This window comes from Pavona decussata, unplaced genomic scaffold (genome assembly GCF_977016875.1).
Source record: "Pavona decussata unplaced genomic scaffold, jaPavDecu1.1 SCAFFOLD_272, whole genome shotgun sequence".
NCBI classification, from domain to species: Eukaryota; Metazoa; Cnidaria; class Anthozoa; order Scleractinia; family Agariciidae; genus Pavona; species Pavona decussata.
Genome location: NW_028145674.1, coordinates 875,879 through 899,074, shown reverse-complemented (window position 1 = coordinate 899,074; position 23,196 = coordinate 875,879). Strand labels below are relative to the sequence as shown.

General features: G+C 41.1%; 5 pseudogenes across 1 annotated transcript; all 5 read left to right on the top strand.

Moving 5' to 3' along the window:
• Window positions 1-460: 460 nt before the first annotated feature.
• Window positions 461-3,771, top strand: LOC146455604 (uncharacterized; annotated as a pseudogene). The gene is made up of 2 exons (XR_014858976.1): window positions 461-3,676; window positions 3,726-3,771. The product of XR_014858976.1 is annotated as an uncharacterized LOC146455604 (transcript).
• Window positions 3,772-6,020: 2,249 nt separating this feature from the next.
• Window positions 6,021-6,866, top strand: LOC146455603 (uncharacterized; annotated as a pseudogene).
• Window positions 6,867-8,412: 1,546 nt separating this feature from the next.
• LOC146455602 (uncharacterized) lies at window positions 8,413-9,691 on the top strand (annotated as a pseudogene).
• Window positions 9,692-9,705: 14 nt separating this feature from the next.
• LOC146455601 (uncharacterized) lies at window positions 9,706-12,699 on the top strand (annotated as a pseudogene).
• Window positions 12,700-13,320: 621 nt separating this feature from the next.
• On the top strand, window positions 13,321-14,524 carry LOC146455600 (uncharacterized; annotated as a pseudogene).
• Window positions 14,525-23,196: the final 8,672 nt, after the last annotated feature.

Genomic DNA, 23,196 nt, shown 5'->3' with positions numbered 1-23,196 from the left:
AGCAAGCTGCATATTCTTGATCCAATCATCTGGAATTGCTAGAGTCTCTAGGCGGCCAAAAAGGCGGTTGTAACCTTTTGAATTCCAAGGGCGCATATACATGCGCTCCAAAATATGGTGTTCAGTACTGGGAATGGCAGGGGTTAAATAGCCTCTCTTTTGATTTACAGTATCTCGCGTCAGTGATCTCTCCCTCGCCTCTCACCTCCTGTTTCAAAAGACTTTAGTACCTCCACTGAACCTGTTTCATCCGATGGTTCCTATGGTTGTTAGCATGAAACTTAAGCACCTCAAGCGAACCTGGCATGGCAGTCGATTCCCTTAATTGTCCTAAAGACATATTCCAACAAATGGACACAACAGAGTCCCAGTCATTTCCACTCGCTCCGCCGAAGGAGACCAATGGTGTTGGATATCTAAGGTAATCTCACGAGGGGTGCAGCTTAGGAAGAAGACAACTATGGTCCAAACATACAAGACATGCTTTGAAGTGACCATGTGTGACCAAAGTACCCAAACTGATGAGACATTTGATGAGGTTTCAAACTTTCCCATTGAAATGCATATAGACTCACCTTCTGAACATGACGAGACTGACACTTTGTCACCTCGAAAGGATCCATCCTTTGTACCATCCAAATGTGTTGTAGTGCTATCAGATGATTCACTGTCCAATACAGACGATGCAAAAGAAGCAAAGCCCTAGGATGATGTTAAATTTATTGTTTTCAAACAAGACTTGCATGAACTTTTTAAGTGGTACCCTGAGTGCGGTGCTGCCATGCAAAAAAAACTCAGGGTACTCTGTTGTTTGTTACATTGAAATATGTCAATGGACACGCCCACTTATGGCAAAGCCAACCCATGATAAGGGGGATGGCTGCTGGTAACCTGTTACCGTCTTCCTCAATTCTTTTAAGTGGGAGCACCAACACTAAAATAGCTGCATTAACACAGGTTTAGAAAGCATTTTTAGTGACAAAACCTTTTACAACATCCAAGACAAGTATTTCTTTCCTGTGATTAATGAGGTTTGGAAAGGGGAACAAAATGCTCTTTTTGCTGATCTGAAAAACAAAGAAATTGTGGCTTTCAATGATTGATGCAACAGCCCTGGGCAGAGTGCCAAGTATGGCACATACCCAATGATTGACCAAAACAGTGACAAAAAAGTCGACTTCCAAATTGTTCCGGTTAGCGAGGTAACCAGCAGTAATGCTAAGGAAAGGGAGGGATTTAAAAGATGCATGGATAGCATTAAGGGGCTCATGTAAAGGTTGTTACAACTGATAGACATGTATCCATAAGATCTGATATGAAAGAAACTACCCTGATGTAAACCACCAGTTTGATGTTTGGCATTTGGCCAAAAGCATTACAAAAAAACTAATAGAGAAGGCAAAAAATAAGCACTGCAGTGAACTTTCTCCCGGATCAAGTCAGTGTCCAATCACCTCTGGTGGTGTGCTGACTCTTGCAAGGGGAACAAGGAACTCCTACGGGAGAAGCGGATATCAGTTGTCCACCACACTGCCAATGTTCATCACTGGGACAGCGCAGATTTGTATCATGAATGTGCCCACCCACCCATCCCTAGAAATCTAGCAAGAACTAACGTTGACGTTGAGTTGTCACACTGGGACACTAGAGGTGTACCACAGCGTCCAAACAAAATATCCTTCCAAAACGGCAGCACCTTTCTTACAAGCGCATGGTAGCAAGAACCTAGTTAGCAGCTGTAGACCACACAACACGAATACCGGGAGAGAACAAGCAAATTCGTCAAAAGGAACAAGTGAGGGAGAGCTTCTTTACGAGGTGGTTTACCCAAAACGATCTAAAGAATGGATTGCAAAACTAGTTATGGAAAAGACAACAAGAGACCATCTCAAGCCAATGCTGGATGCAATCATTCAAAGAAAGCACCAAGATCCGGAGGAAGGAACCGCCATTCTCATAGCACCTCACATCCCACGCAATATTGCTCCCACTCCTCACCCAGATAAAGCTGACGTAACTGCTAGACACACATCTAGATTTTCAAATTCATGAAATTATTTTAATTATCAGGCATGCAGAAGATATATAATTTCTTTAATCTGCTCGAATGATCAGATGGGATCTAGCCAACAAAAATCTTCAATTCTGTAGTCAAATGTTGCCCGTGATGAAGACTCCACAATGCATTCAAACTGCATGCCATGCACCAAGGGTCAGGAAAGGTTTTATCAAGGGCAAGGCTCTTACACTTTTAAGATTCTTCAAAAACTCTTTTTGAAGAAAATATAAGAGATTTTAAATCACGTTTGCATGTGCGAGGCTACACAGATCTTCTGGTCAATAAAGTCCTTGCAGGAGTTCAATTTACAGACAGGAAGTCGGCACTTCCTCAAAAACAAAAATGCAAATGCACCCATCTGTGCCAAACCTAAAGAACATTTCAATGAGTAAATGGCATTTAATCGAGAATCAACCTTTGCTGTAATAAATTTATCAGGATCCACCAATCATATCCTACAAGAGAGGAAAATCTTTAAAAGACATACTCGTAAGAGCCAAACTCTGAAGGTCAAGTATACAACATGGGCGACACCAGCAGGAGTCGTGTTACGCCTGTCGATACTTCAACAAAACAAATCGAACACATTGTATCAGGTGAATGTGACATTAACTTTCATGGCAGTTCACCTGCGATGGACACAGAAAGAGTTAAAGTTTTACAGAACCGGTCACTTGTGAAACACAGCATTCAGTGCATTTGAGGAGACTTATGGTGACAATTGCAAAGTTGTAAAATTAGACTGTCAGTCATCTTCAAAAACGCATGGGAAAGCATCTCCTCAACTTGAAGGCCAGAACAAAGGGAAAACTGGAAGGTAGAAAGCCAATTGGAGGACATGGCCATCTCTCTGATGAAAGAATTAAACAAATTCAGAAGTATTATGGATATTATAGATAGAATACTCTGACAACAGGAAATCCTTCTGACCAGGAGGTTAATTTGGCAGTGTACTGTTTTGTCCTCCTGGTGAAAGGTCTTAGTGTAATTGGCAACAGGATCAAGCTTCTAGAACCTCCACTTACAAAAATGATGACTGCCTGCCTGAAATTTTTCTTGAATTGCGGTGCCCCACATTTATGACACCATGCTCCTGGAAAAATGTGTTCGTGGCAGAACAGAAATGACTCTATCAATTCATTGGTCTGGGTTCGGTGTCCCAAGCATGAGCACCATGAGGTAAAGGTCATCCACTGTGCAGTGGCATCTGCTGTTCTGCATTTTCATGGTGGAGCTGCCAGCAGAAAAAAAGTGATGCAGAGGCTTTCTATACCAGCTGGTAAATTTACCAGAAGAGCTTCACTCACTAGAGACAAAAAACGACTGCAGAAGTCAGGCCATCAGGACAGCAGGAAAGCAAAGAAGCATCGTCAAGCAGACCAACTGAGGCGAACTCGCAGAGAGGAGGCCTTACGGGATGCAGAGGGCACCACATATGAATCTGGAGCCTTCTAAGTTCCCGCTGTTGAACTTACAGTGTTTGTTTTTATCAAATAATGAACTATCAATTACTTGGTTCTGTGCGACAACTTAAAAAAGCTCTTTTGGAACTTCAAATGTGAATTTCCGAAAACACTCATTTTGCACCTTTGAGAAAGAATATCTCAGGATGTATTAGTTCACTTAATCTGAAATTTTCAAAGCTGTATCCTCTCATGGAATTGAGTTGGATAAGCAGACAGTTTCTCCACAGGTTGAACTTTAAGCAAGTTATATAGGAATATCTCACCTGAAAAATCTTGGTTAACTTTAAACTGGCACTATGCCCATAACATAAATTACTCCCAAAATTCCTCAGCTCATCCAAGAGAATGACTCTAGTACATTGCTTGGACACTAAAACCATGATTTCATGCAATCTAAGTACAGTTATCTTTTCTCAAGTACACCTAGGTTTTTCACAGCATGTGGTTGACAAATTGATCTGATGTCAAAAAACAAATTAGTTTAGGACAACATAATGATGGCAATAAGATGGATGGTGAGCGCTTGGGAGGAGGTACCATCAGAAGTAACCTCAAAGTGCTTTAAGCATGTTGGAATGTATCTAGACAAGGAAATGGAGATGGACGACGATCGATTCGCCGGTGTAGAGTTGCTCGAAATTGAGGAGCTTTTGTCTCACATCTCTCCAGATCTAGACGTATCTTTCGCCGATGTCGAGGTTGACACACCCGAACCCCCAGTCAACACAACACTGCCCAACTGGAGGGGGAAATGCGTAATATCTTCGGGGCATCAGAGGAGACTGAAGCGAGTGATGAAGAGTCCATTGAGGAGTCTGAAGAATTAAAGACTTCAGAAGTCAGTTCAGTAAAAGGCGTGCACGAGCTTTCAAAGCAGTTTTTTGCTTTCTGTGACTGTCAGGGAAACAAAAAACTGTTGCAAACCATCACATGCATAAAAGATGCCTTGATGGACTTGTAACTTAAATCTTTGAAGCAGTCTTCCATACGCAGTTACCTATCGTAACTAAACAGACTAATATAAACTGAAGCCTGACTGAAAGACACACAGGTCGTAAACATTTTAAACTGTATCACTACTTTTTGTTGACGCTGTTAATGTTTATTATGTTGATGCTGGTTGCAATTGTAGTTTGTTGTTTTTAAAAATCATTAAGGGAAAGTCCTAGTACCGCAGTATACACTGTAATACTGTTCAGTTATCGTCATTATATCGTAGGGTTGTACAGTATAGGGCGCAATAAAACAAAAATGTCATTTAATACGGCAGGATTTTTTTGTATTTCCAATACAGTACCGTATTTATTGTTAGCTGGGCAAGCTCCCGTAAGCAGCCATCTATCCCCTACCCCTCTAGGTTCTCGTAAGCGGCCAGCCCCAGTTACAGACACTTTTTTCACGTTCCGAGGGTGTCTGCTTCACAAAACACCCCACAACACAGATTCACGGGATGATGATAGCGTTTTGGGATTGCTTGAAACGAACGAGATATTGCCATTAAAGCCATGTCAAGTGGCAGAAAAATGGCGTTTAAGTGAAATCCCTCCTTAATGAAAAAAAAGATAAATCTTTGTCAACCAAACAAGCTCAATTGTCCAAGCTAGCACCAGTGATGTCAACTTTCTGTGCAAAGCTCCATAGACAAAGCAAGGGGAGGCGAAAGAAACAATCTCCAGTGTGACAGATATAACACTGAATGAAATCCAAACTCGGACAAGAAATCGAAAGGTCAATGGACAAAGCCACCTTACACTTGGTCAAAATCCAAAACAAGAAGTCATTAAATGCAATGGCAAAAAAGGATACGTAAAAGAAGACTGTGTGATTGAAGATTGCACTGGTTCTCTCACTACAAATCTGGGATAACTTGGTAACCCAACTACAGAGAGGAAACACAGCTTCCAAAATCTTAGTGTGAAGAAGTACTCAGGAATGACATTACTGGGTGCTACACCAACAACAACCTTCCAAAAATGAGACCTCCAACCAACTGAAGTAAAAGACCCACACCTTCTTTCAATTACTGAGAAGGTGATTGTTATCCAAGAATTCAAATTTGTTGATAAGGTAAATGTCTTCATGACATGCCAGGTAAAGTCTTGCAAGAAAAAAATGCTACATGCAGTGGGCTCAACTGTTCTCAAATGCCCTTCATAAGGAACTAGTCAAAAAGTTAAAGCGACAGAAAAAGGAATGTCTGCACGCCTTTGCACCGAAGTAGACTGAAAAGATTGCTGGCTAACTACTCTGACAGATGTCATGAAAAGCTTATTGTCCAGAATAAGCATTACGAGAGATTCCGAGATGGATCAAATAGCCAAAATATTACTTCAAATGAACAATACTAAAATGAAAATTAATACACAGTCCAATCACATAATTGAACTTCTAGAAGATACGCCATGTTGGTGTTCCAAATACCAATATGGTGGACGGGTGCTTGTCACCAACATGTGTATTAAGTCGCAATTTTTTCCAGTTTTGCCTCCTCAATAATGCCAATGTGCCAGATTGTGGGGTGCTCTATAGCGGTGGAGCTAAGGGAATCCCTTGTGTCAAGTTCCAGCAGTTGTGACGTATCAGGGCTTAGAAGTTGAAAAACTCAGCATTGAGCAAAGACGACGATCAATCTCAGCAATAAGCCGCGATGATCTCACAGGGAAAATCTAAAATAACAATAGGGTTAGTGATACACATTTTCATACCGGAACCGCAGCTCCTTTGTGGGATCGACACAATATCAACTGGGTTCCTTATCTTAATTTAGGCCATGGCAAATCGGTGACGCGAAGGGAACAAAATGAAGTCCAAGAAGCTCGAGCGGAGAGGTCGAAGAAAAGGCAAAAACGACGGGCAGAACTGCAAGAACAAGAACGTTTACTGAAGCTGCAGAAATTAAGCGAGCCTGGAGTCCACCTTGCAGACTTTGCTTCTGAGATTGTTGAGATTGAAAGCTTGAATACTTCACAGGCAGAGCAAGAACAAGAGGACACAGTAGAATTGCAACAAGCCGAGCAAGTAACACATGACTGCCCTATACCAAGACGAAAAATCTCCAAAAGGCCCCAAAATACCCGTTGAACTGCGTTCCAATTTGTCAGCGACATTACCAGCCATGCACAGTTGAAAATGTTTTGTCACGGACTGGTAACTGGTCACTTGGAAATACACCTTTGACAACAGGTGCTAGGACAGGATCATGTATTGAGGCTTGCCAAAATTCTTGAGTCGTATGCATCTTCAAGAACCTTGAGACGGATCCTATACTAAGTGTCTATTATGGTCTACCTCCAAATGATTGTGGAATTCTGCGGATACGATTTAATTCAAAATCTCAGGTATCAGGTTCAAAATTTCAGAAACAAATTGATATTACCACTGCCATTGGGTATCAAGTGGTCTGGGTGACCACTACCCACAGGTGTGGTATCCAAGCAGAATAAGCCGTATCCACCTTCCCGAACCTTCTCTGTTAATGTCAATATCATGAACACAGTTAATATCACCACTGCCTGAGAGGAGCGTATTGTACCCATAGATTCTCTTTTCACCTGTGAAATCTATGACTAAGTAAGGGATTTATTGACCATTGACCGTCAATCGTACTGCATTCACATCAAACAGCTGGAAGTCAGAAAAATGGCAAATTTTTGTTTTTCTGGAAGTACTTGTCTTAGAATATTCAATCACTGTAGTTTCAAGGAAAACATTTTTCCTATTTTCGCACTGTTTTACCATGATATTCAGCTTTTTCTGCAAGCAGTCAATTCAGTTTTGTTTACGCGTTGTTTTGGGTCCAAAACTCACTGTTTTGCTTCCAATTTCAATGGAAATTGCATACAAGCGGCAATAAAGAATAAAGGGGCTTGGTGACTAGTTTTAGCCTAACTGGAGACGCTACAGGATCAATAAAGTAATTTCAGAGGAGAGACGAGTGAGAAGGGATAAAACGGCAAAGATCACAGATTACTGAAGAATTATGCCGAGATTTAGAAGCACCAGAAGGAAAAGTTGAAAGTTTAATGGAAATGAGTTTGTAATTAAAACAAAACGAGCCGAATCAGAGGACGTGAGTGTGGAGGAATCGACAGAAAAGAGTGAAGAGTCCGAAAGCGAACAGACAGATCACGAGGGACCCGCTGAACATGAAGAACTTTGCTGTTCATCCTCTACATCTGCTGATGTGGTGAATGAAGATGACCCAGACAGTGTGGAAGGATTCCGCTTTATTGACATTGCTGTCCTTGCAACCATGTTTAGTTCATTCTGGCGCCCAGTTTGTAAATACAGCCATGTTGTAATGGAAGAAGACAAAGGAGCTAAGATGGGATTTGCTTCCCCTCTTGTTTTGAAGTGCACTGCTAGGAAGTGTTCTTTCGTGAAGCAGTTTTACACCTCGGCTAAAGTTGAGAAAAGCAAGGCTTTGAAATGAACAGAAGAATTGCGCTAGCCACAAGGAACATTGGCGTGGGGCACCAAGGCCTTGTGAAATTTTCAGGTGTCATGAACATGTCACCTATGAATGAAAAACGTATACAGGGACCATGTGGATACCATCTGAAATGCCGCTGAACGTGTGGCCAAACAGAGCATGATGAATGCAGTAGAGGAGGCAAAAGGATTTTACAAATCTGACAGTGATGGTGTGTATGAGATTGGAGTTTCAGGGGATGGTACATGAAGAAAGAGAGGCTTCTCTTCATCATATGGTGTTGTCACAGCCATATATCCCTGCTTACTAGCAAAACTCTTGATGTTGAAATAATGTCAAAAGAGTGTAGGGAATGCATGGGATGAAGAGACAAACAAGGAACTCCTGAATTTGATGAGTGGTGGGAAAGCCATCAAGCATTTTGCCATGCGAACTATACTGGCTCGTCTGGTTCCATGGATGCCTCTGGAGTGCTTGACATATATTTCAGAGATCCATTGAAAATTTCTCTGTGCGATATGTTGAGTTTCTCGGGGATGGGGACAGCAAATCTCATAACCTGCTTGTAAATGAAGCTGTCTATGGTGACATTGAAGTCACTAGACTTGAATGTGTAGGGCATGTTCAAAAGCGGCTTGGATTCAGGCTTCCCTCACTGAAGAACTGGACAGTCATGCCTTGAGGATGGCAAAGGTATTGGTGGCAGGGGAAGGCTGACTGACAAGACAATTGACAGTTTGCAAGTCTACTATGGAAAAGCAATCAGGGAGAACACCCACGATATTGGTGCTATGCACAATGCTGTCATGGCCATATGGCATCACACCCAAACTACTGATGACAGACCTGATCATGACCTCTCCCCGCCTGGAGAACACTCATGGTGTGGTTTCCAGAGGGATCAAGCAAATAGAACAACAGATTATTCACATGAGCGCCCTCTTCCAGCAGCTGTGGCCAAAGCCATCTTCTTTCATTTGAAGCCCTGAGTGACAGAGATCTTCTCAAAAGATGTTTGTATGGTGGGACACAAAACAGAAATGAGCCCATCAATGCTCTCATTTGGCAAAGGGCTACAAAAAAATGCATCCAGGTTTACCAGTGGTTGAATTAGCAACTTTCTTGACTGTTGCACATTTTAATGATGGGGCAGCATCATAACAAGCAAATGGAACAACATTTTTACTCAAATACTCAATTGTGAAATAAGATATGTATTTTTTATCTTGTGAAGAAATAAAGACTTTTTTTTTATTTATTACTTTTGGTCCTTGAGGAACTTGGTATTGCTCTTGGAGTCCACAGTGTTGCCGGATGTGATAAATTAGACAGCACCTGTATCCACCACTCCAACCGTAACAGCTCTAAACTGGCCAAGAAACCCCCAAAACAATTGAGGAACTGGAAAAAAGGATATTCGGAGACTCTGGAGGCATGAGAGGGACCATCCTACCGGAACATCAATGAAACTCGTTACTTTAATTTCAGACGCAATTTTGCAGTTTTATTCCATGAAAACAGTGATATCTCAAAAACTATTTTTTTAGATATTGCGACGAAATTTTCAGGGCATTTTAAGCAACATTAGAGCCCTGTAATGAACCTCTGTGGTGAGGTTCTGAGTTATACTTTGTATTCTAGTACAGTATATACCGAAGCGTCTTAATTTGATTTGTTTGCATCTTTTCAGGAGATTTTTTTCATGTAAACATTGACTTACAGTGCCACAAATGATTCATTGCATAGCCATGGAACTTATCTTGCTGCTTGCCAAGTGTGAAGTTCGTAGTAGTGGCCCCTCCAGAGAAATTGATGTTAGCGTGATTCACAGAAATTTGGTCTCGGGATTAGGTGTGGTCAGGCCTAGTGCCAAAATTTCCTTAGGTATTTAATTAAAGCACACCAACTTTGGGAATATTAATACATAAGAACTAGAGGTAACACTGAGATAGGTTGATTGAGTTTCTTGCAATGAAAAGTATCTATAACAACTAATCAAAATTAGTCATTTTTGGCCTATTGAGCCACCTTAAGATATTGCAGTTTCAAAGCGAACGCAAATTGGCGTGCTTTGTTCCTCAATGACATTTTGTGCAGTGTGCGCTTATTCTTCATTTAGATTCACCGTTCAGTTCTTCTTGTGCTAGTTTGAAAGTCTTTGTTTAAATTATATTTCTCCAAGTGAGTTAAAAGTTTTTCTTGTACTTAAGATAGTGTGGTTTCAAAGAGCGCGCACAAAAGATAGCGCTGTTTAAAAAGTGTGGACCGCTCCTAAATGAGGTCCTTTGATGTTAAGGTTACTTATAGGGAAGAAAGGTCGAATTTTTCTCAGATAAATTTTTTTAGACAATTGTTGAAACAAGAAAGGGATGCAAAGTTTCGTGAAAACAGCAGTTAGAAATCTTAAAAAGAATGTGAGCTATGAAGAAAGCGAAACTAGAAAGGTCGCCTCAGGTAAAAGTTGAGAAAAAACCGGGGCCAAAGAAGGTCGAAAAATCATTTGACGAAGCCAAAAAACTTCAGCTGGCGGAGAGCGACATGGGTTCTTGGTACAACCAGTCAGATTTTCTTTGAAACCCATCCTCGTCGAAAGATATTGGGGCAAGCCGGATAAAAATAACTGCCTCCACGCTGAACATGAAACTGGCAGTCCCAGCGGAGTTGACACGAGACACACACTTCTCACTGCTAGCAGTACACGAGGCTGCGCGCTGAGGTTCACTCCTTATTTTCAGCTGGTCAACAAGGGCGAAAGTAGCTGGATTGTCGCCGGCATCTTCGATTTCAGACTCCAAACTGATGTTCGACTCTCCGCGGATAAATGTGTGCTAGAATTCAGGAGCCAAAGCCTTAAAGAAATACCAGGACATGATCCTTATCTGCAAAATTTGGTAAGGACTCTATGACACTGACCTTTTAGATTGAAGTGCTAACTCCAAGAAGGCATTGGTGTATTTAGGTTATTTTACACTTCAACATATTTTCTGTTGTTGTATGTTCCTGTCAAACGGCATGGGATGGGAATTTTTCAAATTTTACTTAGTTACACTTATCTTTTCTGTCTAGGAATTTTAACTCTAGAAGATGATACAACTAAAAGACAGGGACTGATGTCAGAACTGTCTCTGCAGTGCAACACCTGTCCTGAGTCAACACCATTGCTAACTTCCACCAGTGTGACTAGGCGAGGAACATCGTACGACATCAACTGCCGAGCCGTGTATCATGCCATAGAGACTGGTAGATGCTATGAAGGCCTTGCTACATTTTGTAGCATCATGAATATGCCTTGTCTTACAAAAACAGCGTACTATAAACAAGTGGACAACGTATTAGAAGCACTAGAAGATGAGGCAAAGGAAGAGATGAGGAAATCTGCAGAACGACTGCGACAGCAGATCTTGGACGAAAACCCGGACAAAGATGAGAATGACATTCTTGATGCTGCTGTCAGCTTTGATGGCACATGGGCAAAGCGAGGATTCACTTCATTAATAGGTGTAGTGTTCGTCATCTCTGTAGACAGTGGAGAAGTCTTGGACTACCATGTCTTGTCCAAATCATGCCAATCATGTGCCCCAAAAGAAAGGAAAATGCACTGATGAAGAGTTTGAGGAGTGGCTGTTAGAACATGAATGTGACATTAACTTTACTGGTAGTTCTCCAGCCATGGAAGCTGAGGGAGCTGTTGTCCTGTGGGGTAGGTCCATTGAACGCCACAACCTGAGGTATAAGTGGATGGTTAGTGATGGGGACGGCAAAGCTTTCAATTCAGTTGAACATATTTATGATGACATAACTGTGGAAAAATTGGACTGTGGAAAAATTGCACTGTGGAGGACATGTTCAGAAAAGAATGGGAAAGCACTTGCTGAACCTGAAAGCTAGAACCAAGGGTAAACTGACTGATGGTCAACCAATTGGAGGTTGTGGGCGACTGATGGAGGGCAGAATTAAACAGCTGCAAAAGTATTATGGGTTAGCACTTCGCCAGAACACCATTAAAAAGCAAACCCAACAGAAAGGGAAGTCGATGTTGCAGTTTATGCCATGAAGAAAAACATTGCAACTCTTCATAATGCTGTTAAGTCATCAGACTTGGCTAAACAACATCGTTTCTGTCCTCCAGGAGAGTCGTCATGGTGCAAGTGGCAGCAGGATGCAGCATCAGGTACTTCAATGTACATAGAAGATAACTGCTTACCAGACGTCTTTCTAGAGGTCCTTTGCCCTACATTTATGACATTAAGCGATTCCAAACTACTGGGGAGATGCGTGCTAGGGCAACACAAAATCAAAATGAGTGTATAAACTCAATGGTGTGGGTCCGGTGCCCCAAACACAAACACCATGGTGTCAAGGTGGTTCGAGGTGCAGTGGCGTCGGCCGTCTGCCACTTCCACAGTGGGGCAACCAGCCAACTTAGAATCATGGAGAGACTTTCAATCCCTGGTGGAGCATTAACAAGATTGGCTTCTAATGCAAAGGACAATAAAAGGAAGAGAAAGTCAGATTTGCAAGCAACTGACAAAGAAAAGAAACGCCGTCAGGGAGAACAGCTTCTGCCTACTCATCGAGAAGAAGCTCTCAGAGATGCCGAGGGAGACACTTATGATGCAGTAGGCTTCTTAACTGATTCTAGAAACTTATTATGGCTAAATGTGTACAGAAGAGCAACAATAAGGCATTTAATCAATGTGAAAATCAATGGTTTTAGAACTTTTAAGTCATTTTTCTTATAACATATGTTTTAAGCCTTCAAGAAAAGATAACTCATGAACGATTTAACCAATTGACCTGAAATTTGATTTGTTCTACTCAAAAAGTTGTGTGTTTTAAGCATAGAAATTTGTCATATGATGCATGTGCTTAAAGTTATGTTGTAAAACATCTCTTAAATTTTGTGTACCAAATTTGATGAGTCATCATTTCTCGTGTTTTCATTATTTTAGAAATCTCTTTGCTTAAAAGAGAAAGCAGGCTGTCTTCTTTAAAATAAAGTAAAAATCATCCAGTTTGATTCATTGTAGCACGAGAAATCTTTTCTCAAGAAAGCCTTGGTATCACCCAGGAGGTGGTACCATTAACTGTTTGGTATCAGCTTACAATAAGCTTTTGAGGCGTCAAACATAGCAACATAGTTTTCAATAGTTTGGAATAATATCTTACATGTGAGAATTTTTTGAAAAATGGCCGGTTTTTTGGGTGTACCCCCGCCTTCAGGGTTATGCATCTAAGGATACGTCATTGCACAGCCATAACGTGCTACTATAAGCCTTCAAAGGTTGAGCTCTGCAGCTTCAAATGGAGGCGAGCTGCAGTCACTATTTGACTTTCAGAATTGGGTTTGGTCAGTGTTAAGGGTGTAGCTCCTCTGGAACGTAAGTAATGCATTCCAGGTCAGGGCAAAATAAAGTTTAGGACCTCTGTAAGCTGCTGCCATTAACAGAATATTGTCATTAAATGTGAATTGTTTGAAAGATTGTTGCAAAAATGGCCAGTTTAAGACTATCAAAAGCTTTTCTGGTGTACATTTTTGCACATAAGCTCACAACCATTACTAGTACAGTGTCCCACACCACAGCCTTTACCAGCACAGCATCCTATACTAAAGCCACTTCCACCAGTACAACCACGCCGCCCATACATTATCTCAAGCTATATCACCTACACCCACACGCACTGCATTTTCACGGCAGAGTTCACCTTATTTCCACTAACATCTCCAATTGAGATGTACAGAATCAAAGCACAAGAGCCATTGCCTCTAACCAGATCCACCAGCACACCTATATTCCTGGTTATGATCAATGACCTCAAATTGCCTGATGAATCGTTCATGTGGAAATACGCAGACGATACTACAATTTTGGAAGTAACTCTCCCATCCCAGTCAAGCCACCTCTAGCTGGCTGTAGACCATGTTAATAACTGGTCACACAATAATCTCTTCCAGCTGAACCCCTCGAAGTGCAAGGAATTCCATACCTGCTTCAAAAGATCGCCTCCAGATTTCACCCCTGCAGTCCTAAATGGAATGAGTTTCGATCAGACCTCATCAGTTAAAATTCTTGGCGTTACAATCAGAAGTGATCTGAAATGGAATGACCACATTGATGAGATAACCGCCAAAGCTGCTCAAAGACTCTACCTTCTCAGTCTGCTTAAGAGAGCAGGTGCCCCTTCTGATGATATCATTCTTTTTTACTGCTGCGTTATTTGCTCTGTATTGGAATACACCTCACCGGTCTTCCACGGTGTCTTTCTAAGTACCTTTCTGAGGAAGTTGAACGTATTCAAATGCGTGTGTTAAAGATCATTTTTCCTGATTGCAGTTACAACGAAGCACTAAAGCGGGCTGATCTACCAACATTGTATGACCGACATGACTTTCTTTCGAACAAACTTTTTAACTCTATATCTTCATCAAGAAACCACAAACTCTCGAATTTGCTGCCTCTGCCTGCTCTTTCATCCCACAAGCTTAGGAGCAATAATCGTTTTATAATTCCGGTGTGCAAGACCAATCGTTACAAGAACTCTTTTATTATTAGTCATTGGCAGTAGTCTATAGTTTTTTAATATCCTTTTTCCTCTCGCACAGTTCTATGTATTTGATATCTTAGCTTTTTCTTTATTATAAGTTACCTGTAGTTACAAAAATTTTCTATATTTTTTTACTTATTTGTATATATTATGTCCTCGGTTTCATACAATTTAATTATTTGTAGACGCAGTTCGCTCTTCAGACTGCGAAGTGTATTATTATTATTATTATTTATTTATTTATTTATTTATTTATTTACACTGAATTTACTTTTTATCAGTTGGCAAGCCATTTCTAATATCCACCCTGACAAGTTTAATAATGTGACTTTTGAACAACTCTTTCAATCTGTGTTATACTGTTATTAAAATAAAGCGAAAATGCATGTATATTTTGCTGTGTTGATATTGTCGGGGAATTTGTAATTTAGAGAAGAAATCAACCTTGATCTAAAAAGTTAACAAGCAGTTCCGAGTACCGTGTGGGACATCTCCACAAGAGAATGGGGAAACACCTGCTTAACCTGAAGGCCAGACCCAAAGGTAAGCCTGCTGATAGTCTACCTATTTGCAGTACTAGGAGGCTGTCAGAAACAAAAGTCACGCAGTTTCAGATTATGGACTTGCAATTCCACAAAACACCATTCGAATGTCTAACCCAACAAGCCAGGTGGATGTTTTAGTCTGCAATGCAATAAAAACCTCATTGCAACTCTCCATGATAATTCTTAATGGACCACCCAACAAAACAGCATCTTTTCATTTTCAGGTGTCGCCTTGGTGTTAATGGTAGCAAGATGTACCAAAGGGAACTTCGTGTCACAAGAGTGAAAATTGTTTGTCTGTTGTCACTGTAGAATTCTTTAACCCCTTCGGGACGAACGACGCATATGTGCGTTGATAATTACGTCACCCATTTCAGGGGCTATTTTTGCACTTTCCGTGAGGGAATGGTAACAAACTCATGTATCGCTAATTATAGTGTCTTTCATAGAGAAAACTGACTGAAAACGCGAATTTTGAACTTTTGAGAAATTTTGGCCCGCGCATACTTGATCAAATCGTAATATTCTCTTAAATATGGCGTCGCCACGTGTTTATGAAGAAGTGTTTTAGCAAAATAAAGGAAAATGGCAGCTGTGGCATCGGCTGAGTTGACTTTTGTTGAAGAAGACGAACATATTGCTCGTGCTGTTCATGTAGATTCTGAGAACAAAGAGCCTTCTGACGTTGATAGTAGTGCTTCGGAGGACTCTAGCGATGAAACTGAAGATGAAGACGACAATACTGAGGATGGCAATGACCAAGAATATTCGAATTTGCAATGGTCTTGTCATGTTCAAGCTCCAGGAGGGATGGATTCCAATGAAGATGTAGTCATCAAAGTCCATGTGCCCGCTAATTCCACTTGCATTGATTATTTTCATCTGTTCTTCACTGATCATGTTTACCAGCTGATTGCGAGTGAGAGCATCCGGTTTGAGTGGCAGAAAGGTGAACTTGATGTGGATTTATCAGGCAGTCTCCAAAATTTTGGTGTCCCTGAGTTGAAAGCTTGGCTTGGTCTCACATTGGCCATGGGCTTAGTGAAAAAAATCAACCTCAAATCGTATTGGTCCTCTAATGCAGTCAAAAATACTCCATTATTCGCAAACACAATGGCTAGAGATCACTACCTTGCAATTCTGAGGTTTCTGCATTTTGTAAACAATGACAATGCACCAGACCCTGCAGATCCTAATAGGGATAAACTGTGGAAAATAAGACCATTTCTAAATATTCTGCTTCCAAGGTTTACTTCAGTATACTCAGCAACACAGGATGAAACTTTGATAAAATTCAAGGGAAGAGTCCAATTCAGGCAATTTTTGCCTTGGAAAAGAAGCTAGTTTGATCTGAAGGGATTTGTAATTGCTGATACAGACAATGGCTATGTCCTGAACACCATTATTTATACTGGGAAGGAAGGTCCTGCAGCTAGCAAAGACCTTGCTTTTAGAGTTGTAAAAAAACTTACAGAGCCGTATGCAGATAAAGGCCACCAGTTGTATGTTGACAACTGGTATACCTAAGTCCCACTATCTTTGAAACTAGAAAGGAGGAATACTTGCATGTGGTACTGTAAGAGCAAATAGAAAATATTTACCTCAGGATATTATGGATCCTAAGAAGGAGCAAGTTAAGAGACCAACTCGAGAGAAGTCTCTTTTCAGGCAAAAAGTGGAAGTCTTGTTTGTGTTACATGGAAAGACAAAAAAATATCTTGCTGTCTTCTTTGCCAGAAGGTCCTGAAATTGGGCAGATGGAAAGAAAAGTTAAGTCCCAAGGACGCTGGGAGAAAAAAAAAATTTCCACAACCAAAATTGATCAAATTGTACCAACTCACACATGGGAGGGGTTGACTTAGGTGATCAAAGGATGGCAACTTGCTCCAGACTGATGAAAGGCCAGATATGGTACTACAAAGTGTTCTTCCACATGCTTGAGGCTGCTGTGCTAAATGCACACATCCTGCACCAGAAAGCAAGCCACCCAGATACCACTCTTGGTCAATTCAAAGAGACACTGGTGCAACAACTAATTGGAGGAACTTGTTTTTGCCATCAGGACAGGAGTCAAATATTGCCGGACACTCACTTCAATCACATGCTCTTTCACCACCCTGTGGTCACTGAAACTCATAGAAAATGCAAAGTGCACATCCAATGGGTTGACACCAGCTATGAGTGTGGCATCTGCATGTCAGCATGTGTCCAGCACCATGTTTTCAGAGGTACCACAACTTACACGCGCACCTTTTTGATGATCCATCAAGAGATGGCCCCAAATGGCTACAGGATGCTAATGGTAGACCAAGGGCTGGACTTGGTAGGCCACTGAAAAGGAGATCCAGATGAAAACTTTGTATACTATGTAAATAATTCTCAATGAAGCAGTTTTTTTGTAACATTTCAATGTGCCACTTAGGTGTGAACAATTTTTGTTGAATTGGTACAGTAGTATTAATTGTGCATACTGTACAATTAATATGATCTGTCAGAAAGAGATCCAACTAGCAAAATTTGTTTTTGAAATGTTCTCCTGGGGTGAAATTTTTCATTCAGTGTTCAGTGACTTAAATATTCATATTCTATGTTTAAGTACTGTTTCGTTCAGCTAACAGTTTGACATTTGCAAAATGTAATACTTTTTCTTATTTTACTTGTTGTTTTTTTCCTTTTCAAGATTTTTCATATTTTTTCTTTAGCTTCTGTTATATCCCTCTGTATCAAAAATAATAGTATGGAATCTCTTCTTTCAGAAAATGTATAGGTTAAAGGGGTTTCCATCTAATGAAATGAAGAGGTGGCTGTTAACCACTAGTCATGTGTGAAATAGTGTGGAAACCCCCCCCCCCCCCCCAAGTCCCCTAGGGGTTAAAGCAACCTTTATGTCTCTAAGTGACTCCAAACAGCTTGAAAGGTGTGTTCTGGGAAAAAAAAAATCCCAATGAGTTTGTCAACTCCATGGTATGGGTACGGTGTCCCAAACACAAGCACTGTGTGGCCATCTGGGCCATTATAATGGGAACATTTTCTTTTAATCAGCTTTGATAGCTATCTGTAAGTGTAAAAGTTCATTTTTACTTAGGCGGAGCCCAAGTTATAAAATAGGATTTCTTCTTAAAGGCCCAGTATCACCCTCAATGCATTGCACACATTGTCGATACACTAATGAATATTCCGCAGTCGAAAACTATCGGGGAAGCCAATCACTTTTAAATCCATTTCAATCCGCGTTTATTTTTCTATTACAGTGTCTTTAATTATTGTAAATAGGTTTCTATCTTATTTTTATTTAGGGTTTTCATCGATATTTCGGATGACTATATTGCGTAGGCGTTCAGTTCGGTGATTTTGTGAAGGCAGGTAGCTGCGCCATAACTGTGATCGGTAATGGCGGATGTGGAGAGAACTAGGCGTGTAGGAAGACCCCGTTTATCGGGCTCGGCTAAGTATATTCGTCTCCGCCAGTCCATGTTCAATCTTTGGAGAGAAAGGAAAGAGTCTTGGCAAGTTCACGGACAGTGAATTCGCAGAATATCTGCTTCATCATGTGACTTTGCATGGACTGATGACTATATAGCGTTCTAGATGTTTGGGCGATTATGACATCTAGCTTATATTGCTAATCTTGAGGTGGTAACTTACGTGAATTTGTGTTCAAGTTTTGCTTTCAGAGGTAACAGGGAACCTCTATGTGGCTCTGGGGATGATTTGCCCTCACTCGATCTTCACGGTAAGTGCATGTACATTGTAACCTCGTGTGAATATCACACGTTTGTCTCACGTGTTACATATAAACATTGTAAATTGTTTTTCGTTTCGCCTGATTATGGTTATCTTAGCAGCATTTTCTTATTTACTAGGAGAGATTTTCAAAATAAGAACATGTTGTAAATGCTTTTTATCTACTTTGTGTCTCTTGTAGGGTCAATCTGACCCCTAACTTCGACCCCTGTTCGTGGTAAGCAAGACCTGCAGCGCTTTCTGGATTCTGCAAGCCTGTCCAACTTGTAAGTTCTTCTCTTTTTATACTTAATTAAGTTTATTTTGCTAAAGCTTTTCTTATATAAATGTTGTCGTGCAAATATAGACTAAAACAGACTACAGTGACATAGTGACTTGCCACTGGAGAATTTCTCTCAATTATTGTTTTTTCTCTTCTTGTGTACATATAAGATCATTTGTAAATTGTTTGAAGCATTTCAAAGCTTACTGGTTTAAAAAACATGTAACTTTCTCAGCCTAGAAGCTACTGTGATGTTGATTATTGCCAATTGATGGTTTTCACCTCACACATGAGTCACACATCGTCACGCAAGTAAAAAAATGAAATCCTCAACCATTCAATGGATAAAGTCAAGAAACTGATATGTTGTAGAAGAGTGATACATAAACAACGTGTGAAAGCCACGGGGCTCTGCGATATCTCATAATCGAGTTATTCGAGAAAATGTACCACGGAAAATTACAGAGTTTAGTATGGGACGCCATGTTGGTGGACACCAACATGGCGGACGGAAACCAGCAAAAACATCTGGAGTCTACCTTGGCTATTTCAAAGCCTTTCTTCTCTCTGCTGAACTTTCACACATTGACAGAGACGTTTCTATTACATGTTAGCTGATCAGACCTAAGAAAAACACGAGGCAAATCGATGTTTTCATGTACGTGACATGTTTAGCGTAGCAATCGCTTCTGTCACGCACTACCTAAAAATCTAAAATTCAAACTGCTCTATTTTCAAAACAAAGAATGCTATCCTGCTGAAAACAAGCAATCCGATTGAAATTTATATTTCCTTTTATGTGATGAAGATAAAAACCCAAAATTTTGCAAAATTGTGTTTAGTTATGAATTTCAGGTTTTTATGATGTCATGTGAAAACCAAGAATGAAACAGGTAAAATGTTCTCATTTTAAAACTGGTAAAAAATATTATACTGTCCACAGGGATGTTGATGTTACAACTGTGACTGTGACTAAAAGTTTTCAATTGCTGAAATCAAACAGCTTCTTTAATACAGTTGGCAGAAATCCCTTTTCAGTCTTGGAACAAAGAGATGTCATTGATGATGGTGATGATGCGGCATCAGTTGGTTCTGACGAGTCCACAAGTAGCACTGACAGCTTTGGTTTGTTTGGTGGAGATCATCATTTTGCTAACAGGTATTGCTCAATTTTGGATATAGAGCTCTAGTTTCCTTGCAAAAGTACAAATCAATTTGGTAGCAATTTCTTGGTTGCCTAGCGATTGACGTCTTTGTGTACCGCCAGGTTAGGAGTATACTTCATAGCCTGACACAATTTTTGTGGCATGCTGTGGAAAATGAATGAATTTTAATAATTCAAGTTTGGTCTGCTGACTTGATCAATCTACTTTTCAATTTTTATGTTCTTTGGTAGGATGTACTCTGTTATTGACCAGTTGAGATGCCGTGACACTGATACTGACGACAGTGATGACTCTGACAATGGTGATGAAGATGATGAACATGTGGACTTAGGCGTTAATGGTGGAATGCAGAGGTGAGTACGAAATTTGTCACCTTGTTTGTTTACTTTTCATTAATAAGTGCTGCGATCAAAGATGAAAGAGTAAGGCTTCTCTGAAGAAATGTACAATTTTTATTCAACCAAACCCTTGAAGTCATTATACGTTTAAATGTCAGTGTTTTGGGTTTTGTCATGAAATGGGACACAACAGGTTGTCATGATTAGTATCATGGAGTGGAGATAAATGTGTCCTTTGGGTTGGAAACACGTTTCGTAAAAAGAAACTAATTCTGTCCATGTTTAATTCCCAGCCACAAAGATAATGACACCAACTTACCTTATCAAGATATGGAGATAGGTGATGAGGGTGTCAAGGATGATGAGCTGACAATCACCATGGTGGAAGATGTGTTCAGTGTGTCACAAATCTCCCACCAAAGTTTTCAACTACTATCACCTTTTAGGAAGAAGGACTTGTTATAGACAATGATCTACTCATACAAGGTCCCCTAGATTCCTGTCGTACAACAGATGAAGCACCTCCAAATGAAGAGCCATCAACAAAAGTCATTGACAACAGGGAGGAGATTCTTCTTTCCCTAGAAAACTCATTGGCCAAAATTACTAACATTAGCAGATCTTTTCCATACTTTAACTTTTCCTTGCAAGTTGACGACAATGCCAAAAGACGCACCGTTTGCTATGACACGGCGAAACACAAGTTGCTGAGAGAATACCAAGAGTCACTATTTTAGATAACCCTCTGCGTATAACAATAAGCAACGTGTATCTTTTAAATTTCAATCGTGTGTAACGAGAGTTATCTTTTCTTAAGTGAGCCTTCATAGCAACCAGTAAGTGGCACAATTCAATGGGTGGTATTATGTTATAATTGGCTTTAAGCACATTGTTGTAATTTGTACACTTGACGTACAGACAAGTTGTATTATTCAAATCATGTTAACGGGTTCAACTTCAGAGTTGTTAGGTGCCAGAATAAACATCAGCATTTTTTAATTGAGGCCTTTTATCTCTTCACAATCAGGCCACCAACAATGAAACAAGCCCAATCAGCTGAATAATCTGCTATACCTTTATCTGGTCCCAACTGAGCTTACATTATTTCTAATCAGTTTTCCATGTCACACTAAAATCAACCACCAGTCCTCTGACTTGCAATCCTGGTGACATGATCCTGAGTCTTAATTTAAGAGCAATGCCCATAGTCCAGCTGCCATCGCTATGTACAGGCACCAGGTGCACCAATATGGGTGGCAATTGAATTCCCAAGGGTTACCTCCAACCATTGCGGGAAACTAGTGTTTTAGCATTCCTAAAATATACTCTACTAGATACTGCCGAGTCCGGGTCTCTTCCACTATCGCGAGTCATGCTATGGGCCAAAGGACAGCACCAGTGCTGTCTGACATCTTCTTTGCTGTCCAACCATCCAGATGTCGACCTGATGCTCACAATAGGGACCTTAAGCAGAGACGCCGACGCCGACGAAAACAAAACTTAAAAAAGTACCTTCGCGTCTTCTGAATACATTTGCGATGATTTATACTCTCTCAGTTTGTGCAATGTAGCCAAACTATCGAGGAGCTAACGTCGTAGGGGCGCCTTTAAAGTTCAGAAAGGGAAAGGAAAATTAAATGTGGCTAAATGTAATTTAGCCAAAGTTAAAATCGAGGCAAGTGCTGGTCAGCGGAGCCCACATGGCTGGGACATGCGGGGGGGCCACCCTACTTTGCAGGGGCCCCTGGGTTCTTACAGCTCACATGTTTGTGCCAATTCATTTTGCATCTGTTCACTTGCCGGAGCTTGTGCTGTTTAAGTTTGTTGCTTCTTTTTCGTCCAGTTTTTCTCGTTTTACGTCTTCGTTATGTCCCGAAACACTCACAATAGTTTACAGGCTCGGCTTTTCGCTGGCGAAGCGTCATCAACAGCGGATGGTTCGTCAAGTATTCAATGTGAAAGTTCGCCTGCTGTTGAGACGTCTCTGCCTTCCACGCCAGCTAGTGCGACTTTGGCGGCTTCAGCGGCGCCCACTTTATCGCCCGAGATGATTTCACTGATTACGCAAACGGTTCGAGCGGCCATGGCGGCCGAAAAACCTCCTGCATCCGAACAAGTGCAAGCGGCACCGAGTGCTGTACCGACCGCGAGTGTTGGGGGCGTTCCTGCCTCAAATTCTTTAGATGCTTCGGCTGCGAGTTTCTTGGCATCGGGCAGTGCAATTCCTCTTGGACAGCCATTACAAGGTAGGCCATCTTCTTGTGTTGTTGTCCCTTTGTTTGTGCAAACGTTCGCTGCGCCCGTCATGTCGCTTGCACCTTCGTTTACTCCACCAAGCAATGTAATTCAACAGGCTCTGGCGCTCGCCACTCAACCCGCTTCGCTCCTGGGTCAGTCGTTCGTGGTCGGGCCAGGTTTTTCTCCTGTTCCAGCGAAGTTAGTGGCTCAGATTGTGGGCGGCAAATACGTGGATTTAAGTGATCTCCTGGCCCCCAACCTGCAACAGCGAGAGCCCGAACTGCAACTTATGTTTGATGGCCGACTCATTTTGACCTCGCAACCAGAACGGCAGCGCCGTCGCATCGAGGACATTGCCAGCTGGATGGAAGCGTTTTCCATCTTTTCACTCGTACTATCT